Here is a 23,650-nt window from a genome sequence, read left to right as displayed (position 1 = left end):
CAAGGAGTCCATATACTGTTTTTTCACAGATGCCATCTATTATCAGTGTCCACTTTGGTTGCTTTCATGGTTGGGTCTTCTAACAATGAGGTGAGGCTTAAAGGGGTACTCCTCTGCTCAGCATTTGGAACAAATGACGTCATAGCCCCACGCCCTCATGACGTCGCGCCCCGTCCCCTCAATGCAAGTCTATGGGAGGGGGCGTGACAGTCGTCACGCCCCCTCCCATAGACTTGCATTGAGGGGGTGGGGCTATGACATCATGAGATCCCGGCACCGGCTCCTGCATTTGGAACAATTTGTTCCAAACGCCGAGCAGCGGAGTATGCCTTTAAATACAGATTTTCAAACATTATCTCACTTGTGGTTGTTTTTCTGGTCATTTAGGTTGAGCAAACCCCAGAGAGTGAACTAGGTGTTAACACTCGGTCTACCTTATGTTAGGTGGGGTACTATACAACATCTTGTGTTGGCATGTCCCCAAAATGTGGAGCTGGAGAGCGTTCAAAGATGGGCAACCAGAGTAATACGGGGAATGGGAGGACTACGGTACCCAGAAAGATTATCAGAATTAGGATTATTTAGTTTAGAAAAAAGAAGGCTTAGAGAAGACCTAATAACTATGTATAAATATATCAGGGACCGTACAGAGATCTCTACCATGATCTATTTATACCCAGGACTGTATCTATAACAAGGGGGCATCCTCTACGTCTAGAGGAAAGAAGGTTTCTACACCAGCACAGACAGGGGTTCTTTACTGTAAGAGCAGTGAGACTGTGAAATTCTCTCCCGGAGGAGGTGGCCATGGGGAACTCTGTAAAAGAGTTCAAAAGGGGTCTGGATGCCTTTTTGGAGAATAATAACATTACAGGTTAGGTATATTAGATCTATAGGGATAGAAGGTTGATCCAGAGATTTATACTGGTGCCATATTTGGAGTCGGGAAGGAATTTTTACCTCTATTATTAGGGTTTTTTGCCTTCCTCTGGATCAACTCAATGGACTCTGGTCTTTTTTCAACCTTATGAACTATGTTACTAATGTTATACAGTGTGCAAAAAAGCATACAGCGCCATCTGATGTATGTACCCCTATACAGTGCTCAAATAATATATCAAAATCCTATACTGTTATGGAGGTGCCAGGTCACCACTGAGCTCCATTTCAGCAGAGATGGATGCAAAAGTCCATTTCTAAGTCCAGCCCTGTTTGCAAGCTCTTTTGGATTTTGAAACCTGTACATATTAATTGGAGAAATGGGACAACCTTGGCAAGGACGGCTTGAAGGAAAGGGGGCTTCTCGCGTGCATTGGAGTACCATACTCCGAGCCTGGGATCTCAAGCACTGTGAATGTCCAAATGTGGCACAACTACAATCTGCCGGCCTTCCCAGTCGCAGGTTGTGATGACATGCTGGAAATCAGGATGGAGACCTCTGCTTCTACACCCTACTGTATGGACCCCTCTATGCAAACATCTAGCCAGAGTGTGATGGCATAACCAAGTTTCTGAGCAGGCAGCTACATTAATACTGATCCAAAATGGCATTTTTCATCTACATTCGGATTATACGATTGAACAAGTCTCCCATTTACCTCCTGGCTGTTTCTAAGTGTCATAATCAGATAATCCCCTTCTTTCATCTTCTCTCCCATTACATACTTCATAAATGAGAGGATCACATGGATAACGAGCAGTGAAAGCTCTGCTTTTCCTACTGAATGAGGAATGGAATAATTAACTATTGCAGGTCCTGACCATAGTTCAGCTATAACCTTAAAAGCCTCAGTGAAAAAATAATATTTGTCTATACCCTATTCATATCCAAAGCTACATGCAACATTTTAAGGTCTTCTGTTGCATGTCCTCATCTTTTTGCCATCTTCTTCCTATTTAGAGCCTATTCAACACTGGTGCATACATGTGTGGTGAGGGTGTGATGAGAGCAGAGGGAATTACCCTGGGGCAGATTACATTAACCCCTTCTGTTTGTGACGCATGGGCATGGTTTACCGCTTCACCACCCGAAGGTAGGCCGCTGGATCCTGGGCTAGGCACGGGGAAAATAATAACTCCGACGCCAAGTTAAGGAACAACAGTCTATACAGCTTGGATAGGCCCACAGAGGTGACCAGTGACTTCTGAGACCACAGGGCTTGCTGGGACTTATGGTGGACTGGGACAATATGCTGCAGAGCCACGCTGAATTGAGACAGATTGATTTGAACTGACTTGACTGAGACTGACTATACCCCGTTTGTAGCTTACCAGGTTTTGACTTGGACCTGGGGGTTGTGGACTTTAGGATCCGTGGCTGCGTGGTAGACTTTAGGCCTCTTCTGGACTCCAGACACACTCTGACAGGACTTGACCTCACTGCAACTCAGCTAAGCAGAAAAAAGAGTGAGCGGAGGCTCCACCCAGGGCTTATATGGGGGAGACTCTGAGGGGTCCCATAGGTCACCCTGTAGGTCACATGGTCACTGGAACCTTCCTGGGTTACAATCACATGACAACAGGTCTTAAAGGCATAACACATTTTATATGCAATACATCATACAACACAGGCACTTAGGAATATACATAGGGCACAGGTGCAGGGGGGGGGGCAGGGGTCACTGTATGGAGGCTGCCTGACAGGGCAGCATGGACACAGGGGTGCAACTCCTGTACTGGGCCACCACAAACTCCCCCCTCTTAAAGGAGAACTCCAGAATCTAAAAATTGTCCGTCATACTGCCAGCAGTAAAAAAAAATTAAGATGTACATACCTTCCTTAGCTCCCCCGGGGCCTCCGGTAACCAGCTCCGTTCTCCGCCACGATTCTCTTCCTGGTGGCTGGTGGTCGGCGAGTCATACTGCGCTCAGCCAATCTCCGGCCGCAGTGAAGTCCTGGCTCGGCCGGTGATAGGCTGAGTGGCAGTGTGAAGTTTTCGGCCCCGGCAGCAGGTGCCGGTGTAGTGAAGAATTTTGTGTCTTGAAGCGTTCTCACACTGCCGCTCAGCCTATCGCCGGTAGAGTCGGGACTTAGCTGCGGCCGGTGATTGGCTGAGCGCAGTACGACTCGCCGACCACCAGGATGAGGATCATGGAGGAGACCGGAGCCGGTTACCGTAGGACCTGGGGGAGCGAAGGATGGTGCACATCTTAATTTTTTACTACCGGCAGTATGGGGGACAATTTTTATATTCTGGAGTTCTCCTTTAACAACAGTCATCCTCAGCACCCAGTCGTGGAGGGCGGATGGCATTAAAGTGGCCACTGGGGCCTGGTGATACAAACAGTTCCACAGGGTGTGGGGAGATAGTCTCTTTGGACGGCCCGACGATTGACCAAGGGGGACCCACCATAACGACAGTCCATGAGGGTGGCAAACTCCCGCACTTTGTTGAATTTTACAACTGTGGCTTTGTGCCGTTCCAGGTGTGGCTCTCCCTTTCAGGGATGGTCCAGCATTCTAAAGTACAGGGCCTTTAATGCTTTTGGTGTCTTGCTGCTGCGCTTGTCCCTCCTCATACGGTAGCAGCTTCGACCCATATTCCTTCATTCTTTGCGCCCTCATGCCCTCTACAATTTCGGCCACCTGGGCTTCTCTCCTAGCCCTCTTGGACTGGGCCGTCAGAACTGGGGGATGGGGCTTCCCTGGCATGGAAAGAAGGTGCTCTCTCATGAACTGGATCAGTCCTGGTTCATCGTCAAGTAACGGGGACATACTACAGACTTCTGGACCTGGGGGGTTGCTCTGGGCTAGGGGTAGAAGGAGGGGTAGAGAAAGCGGCCTCAACCAGGGTACTCACTTCTGACTCCTCTGTATGGATCTCCACCCAGGATCCCCAGGTCCGGTGGTGAGGGGACAGCCTCACCGGTGATGATCCTCAGGAAGATGCCGGCGTTCCCTCCGGCGGGGTTGCTGGCCAGTCTTCATCGTCCTCGGGCAGCGGGACTTCGTAGCAGGCCTCTTCGGCCCCGATGGGGATCCGTTGTAGACGATCTGCCAGCTCTTGGAAAATGTGCACTGCGGCAACTTTTCAGGCATCCGGCGCCATCTTGGGACTCTCCGACTTCCTGCATGCCTATTCCGCAGTGTTACTCCACTAACAGACTTCCAGCAAACTGAGAGGATCCGGTGGTGCTGCTTCCTTTATGCAGGGCTTTGGGAAAATGGCCGCCGGCTGGAAGTGAGTCAGTGGTGCAGTGCTGACTTCCACTCCCCAGGCAACAAGGGGCAGATCTTTACAGTTCCATTTCGGCATCAATACAGTTTCCACGCCCAGAGGCGGGACGTTGACCAGCACGGGACATTTTCGTGCGCTTCTCAGGCACATCTTTAACCCTTGCAGGTACAGGCAGTGGTTTGCTAGGTAGCATAACTTCGGACCTGATTTTACACATGGTCGGCACAGTTCCAGGACAGTTCTCAATGGCTAATAACAGACTTTTCTTCACCTCCCCCTCTATTACACAAGCGCCTCAGATTAAACACTTTTTACTGACAAAGTCCCGTACACTTTCTGGCGCAATTTTTGTCGCATGCTCATGCGTTTTACTCTGCAATGCTGGACACAGTTCAGACTGGTGGGGGTACTTTAGGCATAAGTCACACACCCCTATCCTGTTTGTAGGATGCCAAAAGTTGTGGTGAGGGTGTGATGAGGGCAGATGGAGTTACCATAGAGGCAGATGAGTGGCCCGCTCCATTAGACTTGCATTGAGGGGGTGTGGCGGTGACGTCATGAGCAGGATGCGGCCATGACGTCATGAGCTTCCGGCTATGCACCCCATGCTCTAAACGAACGCCGGGTGCAGCAGGGAGATCTGCTTTGCTCCCTTGGATAAGGGCTAAGATGTCTAGGGGCGGAGTACCCCTTCAACTTCTTATCCTCTATCCACAGGATAGGGAATTGGTGTCTAATCGTGTGGGTCTAACAGTTAGAACCCCGCCCAATTTTTTTTCAGAACATTAGATCTCCTCGTGCACGGAGCTGCAGTGGTCGACACTCCCTCTCCATGTACTGTCTATGGGAGAGCCGGAGATGACATACTCAGACACTTATTCCCTATCCTGTGGATGGGGGATAAGAAGTTAAAGGGGTACTCCACTGGAAAACATTTTTTTTTTTTAATCAACTGGTGCCAGAAAGTTAAACAGATTCGTAGATTACTTCTATTAAAAAATCTTAATCCAGTTCTTATAAACTTCTGCTATGATTCATAGAAAGTTATTTTCTTTTTGAATTTTCTTTCTGTCTGACCACAGTGCTCTCTGCTGACAACTCTGTCCATTTTAGGAATGGTCTGGAACAGGAGCAAATCCCCATAGAAAACCTATCCTGCTGTGGACAGTTCCTAAAATGGACAGAGGTGTCAGCAGAGAGCACTGTGGTCAGACAGAAAGGAAATTCTAAAAGAAAAGAACTTCCTCTGGAACATAACTGCAGCTGATAAGTACTGGAAGGATTAAGATTTTTTAATAGAAGTAATTTACAAATCTGTTTAACTTTCTTGCACCAGTTGATTAAAAAAAAACATGTTTTCCAGTGGAGTACCCCTTTAAAGGGGTATTCCAGGATTTTTTTTTATTATTTGACTATGCTACAGGGGCTGTAAAGTTAGTGTAGTTCATAATATAGTGTCTGTACCTGTGTGTGACGGTTTTCTCACAATTCTTATGTGATTTTCACCCCAATATTTATTTTCAACAGCATACAAAATGACTGTTGTCCCAGATTTTTCCCAGGTTGCAATGTGGCCAAGAACTGACTCACTAGTCAGCTGATGACAGGGAACCTGTCTGCTTCAGTGGGTGGAGCGATCACTTGGTGGCAGAGAGATCAATCTGCAACTAATGCAACAGCTGTAGGCACCCTGATTGAAAACTACAGGTCTTTTGAATGGATGCCGCTAATTTATGTTTCAACGGGTGGGGTGGCTGATGTGTGGGAGGGAGGAAAATGGAATTATGGGATTTGTAGGCAGAAAAGAAAACTCAAACAGGAAATACCAGTTAACAAAAAGCTAGCCACAGTGTTATGGTAATCTCACAACATAGCCATTTATCCCCAAGAGAAGCGCATATCCTTCCTAAGCATGTCCATTACTGTCTGCCAGGTACGTACTAAAATCACCTTATGGTGGATAACCCCTTTAAGTACCGGAGTTCACCTTTAAGGCAACCTGAAAACAACTTTTGGGCAATAACTGCTGCAGTCAGTGTGTTGTATATTACTGTTGTATTTTGCTAGGAGGGTGACATTGTTGTGGACAGTCATGGGCGCACTCAAGCTCACAAGTTATACTTTGCCTGTGCAGTATGGGACTATAGTGGGGGTAACATGTACAAAGACTTTTAATAACTTGTATTTAGGGTAGTGGGAGTCTGAAATATTGTTCACAGAAAGCATGACTAACATCACGTTGGAACATATAGTGAAGAAATATTGAAAGTATCACCTTATGTATGGGAAGAAACACCTGAACGCCTGCAGGAGTTTATAGGCGTCCTTCATGAAAACACCATTAATCTGAAGCCAACATTGGAGTAAAGTCAAGTGATTGTCTCCTCCCTTGATATTAAAATCACCAGAACAGACACAAATGACCTAACAATGGACCTGTAGAGAAAATGCGCAGATAAAAATATCCTACTCGACTCTAGAAGAGTAAAATGGAAGGAACCCCAAAGAGAATTCATTAAAGGGTTACTCCACCCCTAGACATCTTATCCCCTATCCAAAGGATAGGGGATAAGATGTCTGATCACGTGGGGTCCCGCTGCTGGGGACCCCCCTGCAATATAGCATGCGGCACCCACCTGTTTCTGCTCCGGAAGCGCTCGAGGGTCTGGAACGGAAGTCCGTGACATCACGGCTCCGCCCCCGTGTGGCGTCACGCCCCGTCCCCTAAATGCAAGTCTATGGGAGGGGGCGTGACGGCCTTCACGGCCGCCACGCCCCCTCCCATAGACTTGCATTGAGGGGACGGGGCGTGATGTCACACGGGGGCGGAGTTGTGACATCACGGACTTCCGTTTCGGTGGTCGGGTCCCAGACCCTCCAGTGCTTCCGGAGCAGAAACAGGTAGGTGCCGCATGCTATATTGCGGGGGTCCTCAGCGGTGGGACACCCGCGATCAGACATCTTATCCCCTATCCTTTGGATAGGGGATAAGATGTCTAGGAGTGGAGTACCCCTTTAAGCTAAGGCAAAATTGATCTACTTTGGATTTGTTTAGAGAAGGAACAATAAAATTAAAGGACGGACTGAAGAACAGACAGCAATCCCATCACCAACAGAACCTACTGTGGTAGCCCTTGGGGGGTATAGTGTAGTTGGGGTGTTTTTGCAGAGATCCGTCCGGATTTAGGGGAATATCTAGGTCCGGTGATCTTGCTGAGGTAATAGGGATTGAAGTAACTCACAGTATTGAGAGATGGCCGTTGCCGCAAGGCTTAGGCCTGGTTACTGCTGATGACAGCTGCGCAGATCCATGAGGAAAGAGAGATGCTGCTTGCTTGGCAGCCCAGGAACAAGAGAGAGATTAATGGCCGCCGCTCCCTTATATGGGCAGGGGCAGGGTCGTTTTAAATTGGTCCGTGTCAGCTGTCACTCACCGTTACAAGGCATGGTGGGTGAACACGTCACGGGGACTTCCAAAGGTCCTTAAGCAAAACTATAGAGTTTCTACCTGATCACGTGACCCGCAGGTCCTGCTACACTCCGTACAGGTAAATAACCAAATACATACAGTTACATATAGTTATATACCTATAGCTATACAAATATCAAATAGAACCACTATATATCTACTAAGTGAGAGATGACAAGGGGAAGACTAGACAAGAGGGACCCCGATGTCCTAGGGACTCCAGAAACTCCTATATCAACTGGCTCCAGAAAGTTAAACAGATTTGTAAATTTTTTATAGAATTGACTATGGAATATGGTGTTCCCATCCATGGTGCCAGATCGCCAAACATATGTGAACCCAGCCTTGAGTCAATTAAAAAAACCTTATTTCCATGTCAGGAACTGTCCGGAGCATGATAGGCTTGGTATGGGGATTTGCTTCTTCTCTGGACAGTTCCTAAAATAAACAGAGAAAAGAACAACTCAACTTCACACCAGAAGCCATAGTTAATTCTATTCAAAAATCTTAATGCTTCCAGTAGTTATCAGCTACTGAAGTTGAGTTGTTCTTTTCTCTGTTTATTTTAGGAAGCTGTAGTAGTTCCAGTAGTTATCAGCTGCTGTATACTACAGAGGAAGTTCTTTTCTTTTTGAATTTTCTTTCTGCCTGACCACAGTGCTCTCTGCTGACACCTCGGTTTATTTTAGGAACTGTCCAGAGTAGAAGCAAATCCCCATAGCAAACCTCTCCTGCTCCGAACAGTTCATGACATGGACAGAGTTGTCAGCAGAGAGCAGTGTGGTCAGACAGGAAAGTAATTAAAAGAAAAGAACTTCCTGTGGAGCATACAGCAGCTGATAAGTACTGGAAGGATTAAGATTAAGTGACCGGACGTGCATGGCGACGGCTGCTGAATGAACGCACCCCGCTGCTAACCACCACCAGCAACTAATGCGGCACAAGCCGGCATCAAGGCGCTAGATACCGGCAGATCCTCGGTGCCGGAACCGCAACGAAGTTCGGAGCTGTCACTGCCCCGCAAGCTAGCAGCGGACTGGCCTTGATGCACGCGACGCCAGAAGTTAGCAAAGCAGAGCCGCAAGTGGAGGGCGGAAACTGGCACAGCTTGGGAGGAGGAAGCCGGCACGACACCGGAGCCACAAGTCACGGGGAGCAAAGCTGGCAGCCTGAGAACCTGCATTCCCTGAACCTGCATCCCCTGAGCGGCGGTGGTCCGTGGAGGAGCTGAAAGCGTCCAGCAGGCTCCAAGGAGAAGAAAGGAGTGTCGGTCAGAGGTGAGAGCCAAGCTAAGTGCTACTGACCGGCTCCATGGAAGGGAGCAGTGGCTAGGAACAGCAGCAGCCCCAGATCCAATGATATGAGATGTGGGGAAAGCAGCAGTAGATAAATGGGGGAGCTGATCACTGCCTCATATTGTAATACAAGAGGAGCGGCAACTGGAGAACTATAATAGCTCTAACCCTTAACCTCTAGATTGAGGAGGAAAAAAAAGAAAAGAAAAAAGGGGAAGAGGAGAGGAGGAGGGGAAGGAAGAGAAAGGGGAACCCTGGTTATAGTTATATAAGATTATAGACTGTACCAAAGCAGCACAATAATTTGAGCCGCAGAAACCAGGTGTAAGTTTAGTGTGTTAAATTCTATAAATAAAAGCAGAGTTTATAACTGGGACATAAACAGAATAAAAGTCGACATTAATGGAAGCAGAAATTGGCCGTACTCGTAAAGCTACTAAAGATTAAAAAAAAAGCCCACTAAAGGTATCTGCTTTTTTCCCCAGCTGATTCTGGTGATACGCTATATGATAACACACAGTCTCAAGTGCATAATACTGACACTAGGATGAATTCTCCTCTGGGTACACAACAGACCTCTGTATCCCCATCCACTCCATCCAATGCATCTTTACACCTCCCAACTAATCCAAAAATTCCTGCGGGACATCTCCTTTATTAACAGAGGCAACCATGGTAGCTTTATTTTCTGACCTTAAAGCAACCATTCAATCGGATCTTCATTTAGCTGTTAAAAGCATCCAAAATGAAATTCACTCTCTGGGAATGAGAATGGCCCATATAGAGGAGAAGGTGGAAGATTTAACAAAAAGCCATAATGGCATGGCAGGAACTATTGCTAAAATGGCAAAAGAAATTGAAATGAAGAAAACAAAAATGGCAGACACAGAGGATCGAGCAAGGCGTAACAATCTCCGTATAAGGGGTATACCCGAATCTGTAAGTGTAGAAAATGTATTCGTTTATGTAAAGGAATTTTTTCCATTTTACTACCAAACACCACAGAAATGGACCTCTGTATAGACCGGGCCCACTGTCTGCCAAAACCATCTAAATTGCCACCCTCAATTCCTCGAGATGTTACAGTGAGGGTAAATTTTTTTCATATTAAAGAACAAATTATGGTTGCCATGCATAGACCCCCTCCTCTCAGTGAGAAATTTAAAAATCTCTCTCTATTTGCGGATTTGTCAGCTACTACACTAATGCGAAGAAGGGAGTTCGCTGAAGGAACTAAGATCCTCAGGGAAAACTCAATACAATAAAAATGGGGTTTTCCTGTGAAGATCTTATTGTCATTTAAAGTACCGTATATACTCGAGTATAAGCCGACCCGAGTATAAGCCGAGACCCCTAATTTCAACCCAAAATCCCAGGAAAAGTTATTGACTCGAGTATAAGCCTAGGGTGGGAAATACCTCATCCCCCCCTGTCATCATCCAGACCCGTCATTAACATCCTCATCATCCCCTTGTCATCATCCCACACATCCCCCCTTCATCATCCCCTTGTCATCATCCCACACATCCCCTTATCATCCCACACATCCCCCCTTCATCATCCCCTTGTCATCATCCCACACATCCCCTTATCATCCCACACATCCCCCCTTCATCATCCCCTTGTCATCATCCCACACATCCCCTTATCATCCCACACATCCCCCCTTCATCATCCCCTTGTCATCATCCCACACATCCCCTTATCCCACACATCCCCCCTTCATCATCCCCTTGTCATCATCCCACACATCCCCCCTTCATCATCCCCTTGTCATCATCCCACACATCCCCTTATCATCCCACACATCCCCCCTTCATCATCCCCTTGTCATCATCCCACACATCCCCCCTTCATCATCCCCTTGTAATCATCCCACACCCCCCCCCCTTCATCATCCCCACCCCCCTTCATCATCCCCACACCCCCCCCCCCCCTTCATCATCCTCTTCTCATCATTCGCCCTCAGTGGTCTTCAACCTGCGGACCTCCAGAGGTTTCAAAACTACAACTCCCAGCAAGCCCGGGCAGCCATCGGCTGTCCGGGCTTGCTGGGAGTTGTAGTTTTGAAACCTCCGGAGGTCCGCAGGTTGAAGACCACTGCGGCCTTCAACATGCGGACCTCCAGAGGTTTCAAAACTACAACTCCCAGCAAGCCCGGGCAGCCGATGGCTGCCCGGGCTTGCTGGGAGTTGTAGTTTTGAAACCTCTGGAAGTCCGCAGGTTGAAGACCACTGCGGGTGGGGGAGTTCACTCGAGTATAAGCCGAGGGGGGTGTTTTCAGCACGAAAAATCGTGCTGAAAAACTCGGCTTATACTCGAGTATATACGGTATGTGGCAGATACCCCCGAAAGATCTGATCTCACTCTGTCAAGCATGGGAGTTGACAGGCATACATACAGAAGATAATCCAACTGATACTCATAAAATCCCTGAGGAATGGACTAAGATTAACTAGAGATAGTTTATAGCCTTGTAAACTTACAGATCTTAAGTAAATCATTACCCCTTTTATCCTATTTTTCTCTTCGCCTCCCCCTCCTTTTTTCCCCTTCCTCTCCCACCCTATCCTCCCTTGCCTTCCCCCCCCCCCCATCACTTTCCTCTCTTTTTTCCCATCCCCTTTTTTTTCTCTTTTCCCTATCTTTAGAGCTTAGCCATAGTTTTGAACCTTTTCTCCTACAATTGTTTATTTTTATTTATTTTTTATTTTTTTATTTTTGGTGCACTGTACCAGAAGATGCTGCCATATCGGGTCAATGCATAGGGCGACAGAAGCAAGCTTCGAAATCGGCCCCCGTTCTCAAAAATCCATTTAATATATGGTCCCCAGATAGGGGACGTATCAGATATTAAACTGATAAGAACAGATACTACACTTGACCTTAGCAAAAAGGCCGAGATATTATTGGGCATGGATGTATAAGCCTTAACAAATTTGCTGCAATTTTTTGGGGTGTTTTCGGTCACGATATATATGTACTGGCATCATATCTTTTGTTTTTCTTTTTTTTTGCTAATACCCCCTTCATAAAGGCCCGAAATAACAACAAAGAGGCCAGGTCTAAGGGACTAAACTCCTAGTTCTTCTATTCTTGGTGTGGTTTCCCCAGAGGGTAGTAACAGTAGAAGATACCACTTCATCCCGCGAACAGTGTTGCATGCTAAGGGCTTCATCCCGCCACCATGGGAATCCGGATAGTTTCCCTTAATTGTAAGGGATTAAATTCACCATATAAGCGCTCAATGGTATGGGATGAAGCCCTTCACATGAACTCTGATATTATGTGTCTCCAAGAAACACATCTGATACAAAGTGACATTTTTAGATTACAGCATAAACATTTTCCCTATATTTTTGCAGCTCCGGCTCCGAGGAAGAAAGGTGGAGTGGCTTTAGTAATTAAAGATACATTATCACTGTCAGAACCCGCAGTGGAAATAGATTCAAAGGATAGGTTAATTTGTCTTAGCTGTCAGATTAATAATGTTGCATATACAATACTTGGGGTTTACGTTCCAAATAAAGGCCAAGTGGCCTTTATAAGATCATTATTAGCAACTAAATTTTACCACTCTAAACATAAAGTTATTGTATTAGGAGACTTTAATGCGCAAGAGTAATTAAAGGGGTACTCCGCCCCTAGACATCTTATCCCCTATCCAAAGGATAGGGGATAAGATGTCAGATCGCCGCGGTCCCGCTGCTGGGGACCCCTGGGATCCCCGCTGCGGCACCCCGCCATCATTACAGCACAGAGCGAGTTCGCTCTGCACGTAATGATGGGCAGTACAGGGGCCGGAGCATCATTACGTCAGGGCTCTGCCCCTCGTTAAATCACGGCTCGCCCCTTTCAATACAAGTCTCCCATAGACTTGCATTAAGGGGACGGGCCGTGATGTCACGAGGGGCGGCGCCATGACGTCACGCTGCTCCATCCCCCGCATCGCCCCTAATTACGCACAGAGCGAACTCGCTCTGTGCAGTAATGATAGCGCGGTGCCGCAGCGGGGATCCCAGGGGTCCCCAGAAGCGGGACCGCGGCAATCTGACATCTTATCCCCTATCCTTTGGATAGGGGGATAAGATGTCTAGGGGCGGAGTACCCCTTTAAGGAACGGACAGATATGTTTCAAATAATAGCTAAAAATTAATTATATGATGTATGGAGAATAGAACATCCTTCTGAAAGGGACTATACCTTTTTTTCTCATAGACATAAGGTATATACGAGGATTGATTACATATTAGTCACAGAATCACTTCTTAGTAATGTGAGTAACTCGTCTATAGGGACAATAACCTGGACGGATCATGCCCCGGTTGCTGTCACTATACACGACTCACTCTCAAAACCTTGTAGAAGTATGTGGAGACCTAATCCATACATAGTGACGCATCCAGATCTGAAAGAGAAGTTAGCGAGTAAGATGTGTGACTTTTTTAGATATAATCAGGGAAGTGTATCCAAACACAACACTCTGTGGTGCGCTTTTAAAGCAAATTTAAGAGGCCATATAATAAATCAAACAGCTTACAAAAAAAAGAAACATCTGCACAAAGGATTCAAATTTTACAGGAATTGTCAGAATTACATAGAAAAAATAAATCATATTTTTCAAGAGAATTAAATCAGCAAATTTCTAAACTTAATGATAGGTTACACCTTCTGGATCTTTATAAATATGATATTGCTATGAAGAAACTTAAGCTGCAAACGTATTCACAATCTAACAAAGCAGGGGCACATTTAGCCCGACAAATTAAATTTAGAGAAGATAAAGCTAGAATTACTTTTTTTTTAATCCAGAAGTTCCAAAAGTTATGATCCTCAAACTATAGCAAACACTTTCTCAAATTATTACTCAACACTCTATAATATATCAAATGACACTCAAATTAACCACCCTACCCCCTCAGCTATACAATCTTATCTTGCGGGAATTACAACAAAGCCTCTCTCACCACTTCATATTCATAATCTATCAAGACCAATTGTAGAGTCAGAAGTGTCACAAGTCATTAGGGCTCTAAAAACTGGGAAGGCTCCAGGCCCGGATGGGTTTATTAATGACTTATACAAAACTCACATTAAGATAATTTCACCCCAGCTCACTGAATTATATAGGGAAATTCAAAATTTAGGTATAATGCCTGCTGAAATGTTGGAGGCAATCATTGTTACTATTCCCAAGCCAGGGAAACCCCCCACAAGTCCAATTAATTTTAGGCCAATTTCCTTATTAAATACTGACCTAAAAATGTATTCAAAAATTTTGGCAGGGTGATTAGCAGAAGTACTCCCCGATATTATTCACCCTGACCAAGTTGGGTTTGTTAAAGGCCGACAGACACTGGATGGAACGAGGCGGTTTTTGGATATTATTGCAAAGGCAAAACATGGTCGAATGCCTTCTCTGCTCCTTTCTTTGGATGCGGAGAAGGCATTCGACCGTGTACATTGGGGATATTTAGAAGCAGTTTTGCGGAAATACCATCTCCCCCCTGAATTTATTAAGGCAATTATTGCAATGTATTCAGGACCTTCGGCAAAAGTATTTACAGCAGGGGCCCTTTCTAAACCATTTAAAATTCTTAACGGAACTAGACAAGGGTGCCCCCTTTCTCTCTTATTATTTACTTTATTTATGGAACCTTTTGCCGTATATATACGCATGTCACGGCATTGACCATAAAATAGGTTTTATTTGCAGATGACGTGCTAATAGCACTAACTTCACCATCCATCTCGCTCCCACCCGTTATGAATCTTATTAAACTGTTCTCGGATGTTAGTTATTATAAAGTGAACATTGGAAAATCAGTTGTACTGCCAATATTGATCACAGATTCTCTTAGGAATGACCTAGAAGCTAATTATACATTAAACTGGGCAGAGGACAGTATTACTTATTTAGGGATCAAATTATCAACAGATTTCGTTAATCTTCCCCTACAAAATATAAACCCTCTTATTAAAGAAAAAGCTGATTCATATTCTAAACTTCCAATGTCATGGATAGGCCAAATTTCTGTGGTAAAGATGTTCCTGCTGCCCAAGATTCTATACATATTTAAAAACTTACCAATCTTAGATCCAGCAAAAGCTATGACGCAATTACAGGCTATTATAAGGAACAATATATGGAAAGGTCGGAAACCCAGAATAGCCGCTAACATATTACGTGCACCAATTGCTTTGGGCGGGATGGGATATCCAGATATTCTTAGTACATATTACAAGGCAGTAATACTTAGTCAACTAAAATCCTGGTGGCATAACCACCATGATAAAGCCTGGGTTTCAATAGAAACATCCATGATGGAACTGCCAGATGCTGATCTAGCCCTCTGGTCTGTGGGAATCTCTCAATATAAAATTTTTACAAATACACCAATAGTAAGGGCAGGCATTAAAATATGGAAAGAAATAATATCTAAAGACATTTTCAACCCCATAAAATATTTTGAAATGCCTTTTAGAGTCCTACAATTATTGCTCCCACAAACAGATTTTACCCAATGGAGTAAGTTGGGAATTCAAAATTTAGCTGATATATCTACAATAGAAGGGCTTATCCCTTTCTTGGATTTATGTTGTAAATTCAAAATTCCAAAGACAGATTTTTTTAAGTATCTGTAATTAAGACATCTTATGAGTACATTAAAATATCGTTTTTCAGAAGACACTTCCCTATACACAACATTTTTTCATAAAGGGGATAATATGGAAAAGGGAATATCCAGAGCATATGCCCATATGGTCTCTGTTAAGGAACCAGATATTTTTTAATTTCAAAAAGCTTGGGAAAAAGATTTGGGCCGTAACTTCTCTATGGAGGAATGGCATTTTGTTTTTAATCTTCCACTTGAAGTCTCTAGATGCTCTAACCATTTGGATATATCAAAGAAAATAATGTATAGGTGGCATTAGGTACCCTACCGACTTAATCAAATTTCATCAAATTTTTCGAAATTTTGTTGGAGATGTAAAATAAAAGTCGGTTCATTTTTCCATATTTGGTGGGAGTGTCAGGAAATTCAGAAATACTGGAAACAGATATTTCTCCTACTGGGTAATATACTGGGACGTTCTATAAATAAGAGCCCTGTGGTGGCATTGCTATCTTTAACAACTGGTACTTTGCCCAATTTTGTATTGATGGTAATGACACATATTTTGTTTGTGGCCCGTTCTCAGATAGCACAAAAATGGAAATCTGAGGAAATACCTACTATTTGTGAATTAATAAGAATTGTACATAGAAATTATAAGATGGAAGGGTTACTTGCACAAAACGTGTTAACTAGTAGCACATAGCAGCAAAAATGGAGATTGTGGGAAGAATTTCGTATGGGTAATTAGACCCCATCTGGGACAGTGTAGACAGTCTTATTGACTTGTTAGGAAAAGCGGGAAAAAAAGTGGATCAATATAGAAATAGACCAATTAGGTAACACCCTCTGGTTATGTAATATGTAACAAAGAATTAGATTGGAAGGAGTGAATGATTCTCTCTCTTTTTCCTTTTAATTTTTTTTATTTTCTTTTCTATGTTTTCTTTTTCTTTGTTTTTCATGTCTATGTGTAGATAGTTGTTCTATACATATTTGAAGAAAAAAAAAAGATTTTTAAATAGAAGTTATTTACAAATCTGTTCAACTTTCTGGCACCTCTTGATTTAAAAGAATTTTTTTTCCAGTTGAGTACCCCTTTAAAAGGCGAATCTCTAAAAGCAAACTGGGTATAAGGGTGATGACCTTGATAACCAATTGCTACATGTACAAAGCAGATGGATTAACAGGGAGATTTCTGTCAATCTGCTAAGCCTTAGTGAGTGTTTTTGACATGCCACAACAGATATGCAATGTCTCTGTTCTTGTCCCAACAGCCCAGAAGTACTCTGAATGTTATGTTTTTTCCCCTCCATATCATGCGCACTCACTATGACTAGTCCTACAGCGCCATTTGTTTTATTCTAGCACAGCTGCATCTATGTGTTGCAATAATCTAATCTGGTTGTCACGATGCCGGCTGGCAGGTAGTGGATCCTCTGTGCCAGAGAGGGATTGGCGTGGACCGTGCTAGTGGACCGGTTCTAAGCCACTACTGGTTTTCACCAGAGCCCGCCGCAAAGCGGGATGGTCTTGCTGCGGCGGTAGTGACCAGGTCGTATCCACTAGCAACGGCTCACCTCTCTGGCTGCTGAAGATAGGCGCGGTACAAGGGAGTAGGCAAAAGCAAGGTCGGACGTAGCAGAAGGTCGGGGCAGGCAGCAAGGATCGTAGTCAGGGGCAACGGCAGAAGGTCTGGAAACACAGGCAAGGAACACACAAGGAACGCTTTCACTGGCACTAAGGCAACAAGATCCGGCAAGGGAGTGCAGGGGAAGTGAGGTGATATAGGGAAGTGCACAGGTGAACACACTAATTGGAACCACTGCGCCAATCAGCGGCGCAGTGGCCCTTTAAATCGCAGAGACCCGGCGCGCGCGCGCCCTAGGGAGCGGGGCCGCGCGCGCCGGGACAGAACAGACGGAGAGCGAGTCAGGTAGGGGAGCCGGGGTGCGCATCGCGAGCGGGCGCTACCCGCATCGCGAATCGCATCCCGGCTGGCAGCGGAATCGCAGCGCCCCGGGTCAGAGGACGTGACCGGAGCGCTGCCGCGGGGAGAGTGAAGCGAGCGCTCCGGGGAGGAGCGGGGACCCGGAGCGCTCGGCGTAACAGTACCCCCCCCCTTGGGTCTCCCCTTCTTCTTAGAGCCTGAGAACCTGAGGAGCAGACTTTTGTCTAGGATGTTGTCCTCAGGTTCCCAGGATCTCTCTTCAGGACCACAACCCTCCCAGTCCACTAAAAAAAAATTTTTCCCTCTGACCTTTTTGGCAGCTAAAATTTCTTTGACCGAGAAGATGTCCGAGGAGCCGGAAACAGGAGAGGGAGGAACAGATTTGGGAGAAAAACGGTTGAGGATGAGTGGTTTGAGAAGAGAGACGTGAAAGGCATTAGGGATACGAAGAGAGGGAGGAAGAAGAAGTTTATAAGAGACAGGATTAATTTGACACAAAATTTTGAAAGGACCAAGATAGCGTGGTCCCAACTTGTAGCTAGGGACACGGAAGCGGACATATTTAGCGGAGAGCCATACCTTGTCTCCAGGGGAAAAAACGGGGGGAGCTCTTCTTTTCTTATCCGCGAACTTCTTCATGCGTGATGAAGCCTGTAAGAGAGAATTTTGGGTCTCTCTCCATATGATGGAAAGGTCACGAGAAATTTCATCCACAGCGGGCAGACCAGAGGGCAAGGGAGTAGGGAGGGGGGGAAGAGGGTGACGGCCGTACACCACGAAAAATGGGGATTTGGAGGAAGACTCAGAGACCCTGAAGTTATACGAGAATTCGGCCCATGGGAGGAGATCTGCCCAGTCATCCTGGCGGGAGGAAACAAAATGTCGCAAATAATCACCCAAGATCTGGTTAATCCTTTCTACTTGTCCATTGGACTGGGGATGATATGCAGAAGAAAAATTTAATTTAATCTTGAGTTGTTTACAGAGAGCCCTCCAGAATTTAGACACGAATTGGACGCCTCTATCCGAGACAATCTGCGTAGGCAACCCGTGAAGACGAAAAATGTGTACAAAAAATTGTTTAGCCAACTGAGGCGCAGAAGGAAGACCAGGAAGAGGGATGAAATGTGCCATTTTGGAGAATCGATCAACGACCACCCAAATAACAGTGTTGCCACGGGAAGGGGGTAAATCAGTAATAAAATCCATACCAATCAGAGACCAAGGCTGTTCGGGGACAGGCAGAGGATGAAGAAAACCAGCGGGCTTCTGGCGAGGAGTCTTATCCCGGGCACAGATAGTGCAGGCTCGCACAAAGTCCACAACATCCGTCTCCAGAGTCGGCCACCAATAGAAGCGGGAGATGAGTTGCACAGATTTCTTGATACCCGCATGACCTGCGAGATGGGAGGAGTGACCCCATTTGAGGATTCCGAGGCGTTGGCGAGGAGAAACAAAGGTCTTTCCTGGAGGAGTCTGCCTGATGGAGGCAGGAGAAGTGGAGATCAGGCAGTCAGGTGGAATGATGTGTTGCGGAGAGAGTTCAACTTCTGAGGCATCCGAGGAACGAGAGAGAGCATCGGCCCTAATGTTCTTATCGGCAGGACGAAAGTGAATCTCAAAATTAAATCGGGCAAAGAACAGAGACCACCGGGCCTGGCGAGGATTCAGCCGTTGGGCAGACTGGAGGTAGGAGAGGTTCTTGTGGTCGGTGTAGATAATAACAGGAGAACTTGATCCCTCCAGCAGATGCCTCCATTCCTCAAGTGCTAATTTAATGGCTAGAAGCTCTCGATCCCCGATGGAGTAGTTCCTCTCCGCTGGAGAGAAGGTCCTAGAGAAAAAACCACAAGTGACAGCATGCCCGGAAGAATTTTTTTGTAGAAGAACAGCTCCAGCTCCCACTGAGGAGGCATCAACCTCCAATAGGAAGGGTTTGGAAGGGTCAGGTCTGGAGAGGACGGGAGCCGAAGAAAAGGCAGACTTGAGTCGTTTAAAGGCGTCTTCTGCTTGAGGAGGCCAGGACTTGGGATCAGCATTTTTTTTTGGTTAAAGCCACGATAGGAGCCACAATGGTAGAAAAATGTGGAATAAATTGCCTGTAATAATTGGCGAACCCCAAAAAGCGTTGGATAGCACGGAGTCCGGAGGGGCGTGGCCAATCTAAGACGGCAGAGAGTTTGTCTGGATCCATCTGTAGTCCCTGGCCAGAGACCAAATATCCTAGAAAAGGAAGAGATTGGCATTCAAACAGACATTTCTCAATTTTGGCATAGAGTTGGTTGTCACGAAGTCTCTGAAGAACCATACGGACATGCTGGCGGTGTTCTTCTAGATTGGCAGAAAAAATTAGGATATCGTCCAGATATACAACAACACAGGAGTATAACAGATCACGAAAAATTTCATTGACAAAGTCTTGGAAGACGGCAGGGGCGTTGCACAGTCCAAAGGGCATGACCAGATACTCAAAGTGTCCATCTCTGGTGTTAAATGCCGTTTTCCACTCGTCCCCCTCTCTGATGCGGATGAGGTTATAGGCGCCTCTTAAGTCCAATTTAGTGAAGATGTGGGCACCTTGGAGGCGATCAAAGAGTTCAGAGATGAGGGGTAAGGGGTAGCGGTTCTTAACCGTGATTTTATTAAGACCGCGGTAGTCAATGCAAGGACGTAGGGAGCCATCTTTTTTGGACACAAAGAAAAATCCGGCTCCGGCAGGAGAGGAGGATTTACGGATAAAGCCCTTTTTTAGATTCTCCTGGACGTATTCGGACATGGCAAGAGTCTCCGGGGCAGAGAGAGGATAAATTCTGCCCCGGGGTGGAGTAGTGCCCGGGAGGAGGTCGATAGGGCAATCATAAGGCCTGTGAGGAGGTAGAGTCTCAGCTTGTTTTTTGCAGAAAACATCCGCGAAGTCCATATAGGCCTTAGGGAGACCGGTTACTGGAGGAACCACAGAGTTACGGCAAGGGTTACTGGGAACCGGTTTTAGACAGTTCTTGGAACAAGAGGACCCCCAACTCTTGATCTCCCCAGTGGACCAATCCAGGGTAGGGGAATGAAGTTGAAGCCAGGGAAGTCCAAGGAGAATTTCCGAGGTGCAATTGGGGAGGACCAAAAGTTCAATCCTCTCATGATGAGATCCGATGCTCATAAGAAGGGGCTCCGTGCGGAAACGTATGGAACAGTCCAATCTTTCATTATTTACACAATTGATGTAGAGGGGTCTGGCGAGACTGGTCACCGGGATGTTGAACCTGTTGACGAGAGAGGCCAAAATAAAATTTCCTGCAGATCCAGAGTCCAAGAAGGCCACTGTAGAGAAGGAGAAGGCAGAGGCAGACATCCGCACAGGCACAGTAAGACGTGGAGAAGCAGAGTAGACATCAAGGACTGTCTCACCTTTGTGCGGAGTCAGCGTACGTCTTTCCAGGCGGGGAGGACGGATAGGACAATCTCTCAGGAAGTGTTCGGTACTAGCACAGTACAGGCAGAGGTTCTCCATACGGCGTCGTGTCCTCTCTTGAGGTGTCAGGCGAGACCGGTCGACCTGCATAGCCTCCACGGCGGGAGGCACAGGAACAGATTGCAGGGGACCAGAAGAGAGAGGAGCCGAGGAGAAGAAACGCCTCATGCGAACAGAGTCCATATCTTGGCGGAGTTCCTGACGCCTTTCGGAAAAACGCATGTCAATGCGAGTGGCTAGGTGAATAAGTTCATGTAGATTAGCAGGAATTTCTCGTGCGGCCAGAACATCTTTAATGTTGCTGGATAGGCCTTTTTTGAAGGTCGCGCAGAGGGCCTCATTATTCCAGGACAATTCTGAAGCAAGAGTACGGAATTGTACGGCATACTCGCCAACGGAAGAATTACCCTGGACCAGGTTCAACAGGGCAGTCTCAGCAGAAGAGGCTCGGGCAGGTTCCTCAAAGACACTTCGGATTTCCGAGAAGAAGGAGTGTACAGAGGCAGTGACGGGGTCATTGCGGTCCCAGAGCGGTGTGGCCCATGACAGGGCTTTTCCGGACAGAAGGCTGACTACGAAAGCCACCTTAGACCTTTCAGTGGGAAACAGGTCCGACATCATCTCCAGATGCAGGGAACATTGGGAAAGAAAGCCACGGCAAAACTTAGAGTCCCCATCAAATTTATCCGGCAAGGATAAGCGTATCCCAGGAGCGGCCACTCGCTGCGGAGGAGGTGCAGGAGCTGGCGGAGGAGATGACTGCTGAAGCTGTGGTAGTAACTGTTGTAGCATAACGGTCAGTTGAGACAGCTGTTGGCCTTGTTGCGCTATCTGTTGTGACTGCTGGGCGACCACCGTGGTGAGGTCAGCGACAACTGGCAGAGGAACTTCAGCGGGATCCATGGCCGGATCTACTGTCACGATGCCGGCTGGCAGGTAGTGGATCCTCTGTGCCAGAGAGGGATTGGTGTGGACCGTGCTAGTGGACCGGTTCTAAGCCACTACTGGTTTTCACCAGAGCCCGCCGCAAAGCGGGATGGTCTTGCTGCGGCGGTAGTGACCAGGTCGTATCCACTAGCAACGGCTCACCTCTCTGGCTGCTGAAGATAGGCGCGGTACAAGGGAGTAGGCAAAAGCAAGGTCGGACGTAGCAGAAGGTCGGGGCAGGCAGCAAGGATCGTAGTCAGGGGCAACGGCAGAAGGTCTGGAAACACAGGCAAGGAACACACAAGGAACGCTTTCACTGGCACTAAGGCAACAAGATCCGGCAAGGGAGTGCAGGGGAAGTGAGGTGATATAGGGAAGTGCACAGGTGAACACACTAATTGGAACCACTGCGCCAATCAGCGGCGCAGTGGCCCTTTAAATCGCAGAGACCCGGCGCGCGCGCGCCCTAGGGAGCGGGGCCGCGCGCGCCGGGACAGAACAGACGGAGAGCGAGTCAGGTAGGGGAGCCGGGGTGCGCATCGCGAGCGGGCGCTACCCGCATCGCGAATCGCATCCCGGCTGGCAGCGGAATCGCAGCGCCCCGGGTCAGAGGACGTGACCGGAGCGCTGCCGCGGGGAGAGTGAAGCGAGCGCTCCGGGGAGGAGCGGGGACCCGGAGCGCTCGGCGTAACACTGGTCATGTGATCACCAGGCAAATAGTAACTTCCAGTATGTCAGATCTAGGTCTGACTTTCTGGGAACTACAGAATGACAAAATCTCCTACCAGATCCCCTCACGCTAGCTCCCAGGATCTTTCCTTCCCATATCTGTATACTCCTGGTGCTGTTTTCTCTATGGGATAAAGATATAGTAGTCATACACTCAGGGCTGGACTGGCCATCGGGCATCAGACTTCAAAAAACAAAAAAAGCCCCTCTGCGGCTCTGGCGACTCTCTTCAGCCTGTGCACAGGAGGGCTCCTCACTCCTGGCCAGCCCCAGGTGCTATCAGCTGGGGAAGGGACACTGCCACTTTAAGAGCAGCAGTGGCTGCTGAAAGCAGATGTGCCATGTACAAGTCTGCTACCACCCCTGACATGTCCCTGCACACTGCAAAATAGGCCATAATAAGGGGACCCGGGAGCTGAGGAGGGGAGGGAGGTCTGGAGGAGGAGGGAGCAGAAGAGTCAGGAGGATTAGGGTTGTGGGGGTCAGAAGCATCTGGAGGAGGAGGGGCAGATGGGTTTGGAGGAGTCAGAGGCATCTGAAGGAGGAGGGGACAGAGGTATCTGGAGGATGAGAAGCATCTGGAGGAGGATGAGACAGAAGGGTTTGGGGGCAGAGGCTCTTGGAGAAGAAGACAACAAAGGGGGTGTGGGGGGGGGGTCAGAGGCATCTGGAGGAGGAGAGGGCAGAGGGGTTGGGGTCAGAGGGATCTGGAGGAAGGAGGAGTAAACAGAGGGGTCTGGAAGAGGAGAAAACAGAGGGGTTTGAAGGTGGACTTAGTGGTCTGGGGGGGGCAGAGGGATCTGGAGGAGAACTTTGTGGTCTGGGGGATAGAGGGGTCTGGAAGAACACTTTGTGGTCTGGGGGACGGAGGGGTCTGGAGTTGGACTAAGTGGTCTGGTGGACAGAGGAGTCTGAAGGAGGAGGATACAGAGGGCTGGAGGAGGACCTAGAGGTATGGGGGGGACAGAGAGGTCTGGAGGAGGATTTAACAGTGTGGGGGACAGAGGGGTCTGTAAGA

The 23,650-nt window shown here is 47.2% G+C and overlaps 1 protein-coding gene and 1 non-coding gene across 3 annotated transcripts in view; both read right to left on the bottom strand.

Annotated features, from left to right (window-relative positions):
* Positions 1-23,650, bottom strand: part of LOC130296985 (keratin, type I cytoskeletal 13-like) — a 48,003-nt gene that overhangs the window by 12,623 nt on the left and 11,730 nt on the right. The gene's annotated exons all lie outside the window — the stretch shown is intronic.
* LOC130297198 (U2 spliceosomal RNA) lies at positions 11,662-11,852 on the bottom strand. Its single transcript, XR_008849446.1, has one exon. It is a non-coding gene; the product is annotated as a U2 spliceosomal RNA (small nuclear RNA).

The sequence above is a fragment of the Hyla sarda genome, chromosome 12 (genome assembly GCF_029499605.1).
Source record: "Hyla sarda isolate aHylSar1 chromosome 12, aHylSar1.hap1, whole genome shotgun sequence".
In the NCBI taxonomy this organism is placed as follows: domain Eukaryota; kingdom Metazoa; phylum Chordata; class Amphibia; order Anura; family Hylidae; genus Hyla; species Hyla sarda.
The sequence above is the reverse complement of the archived record's forward strand: the minus strand, read 5'-3'. Positions and strand labels throughout refer to the sequence as shown.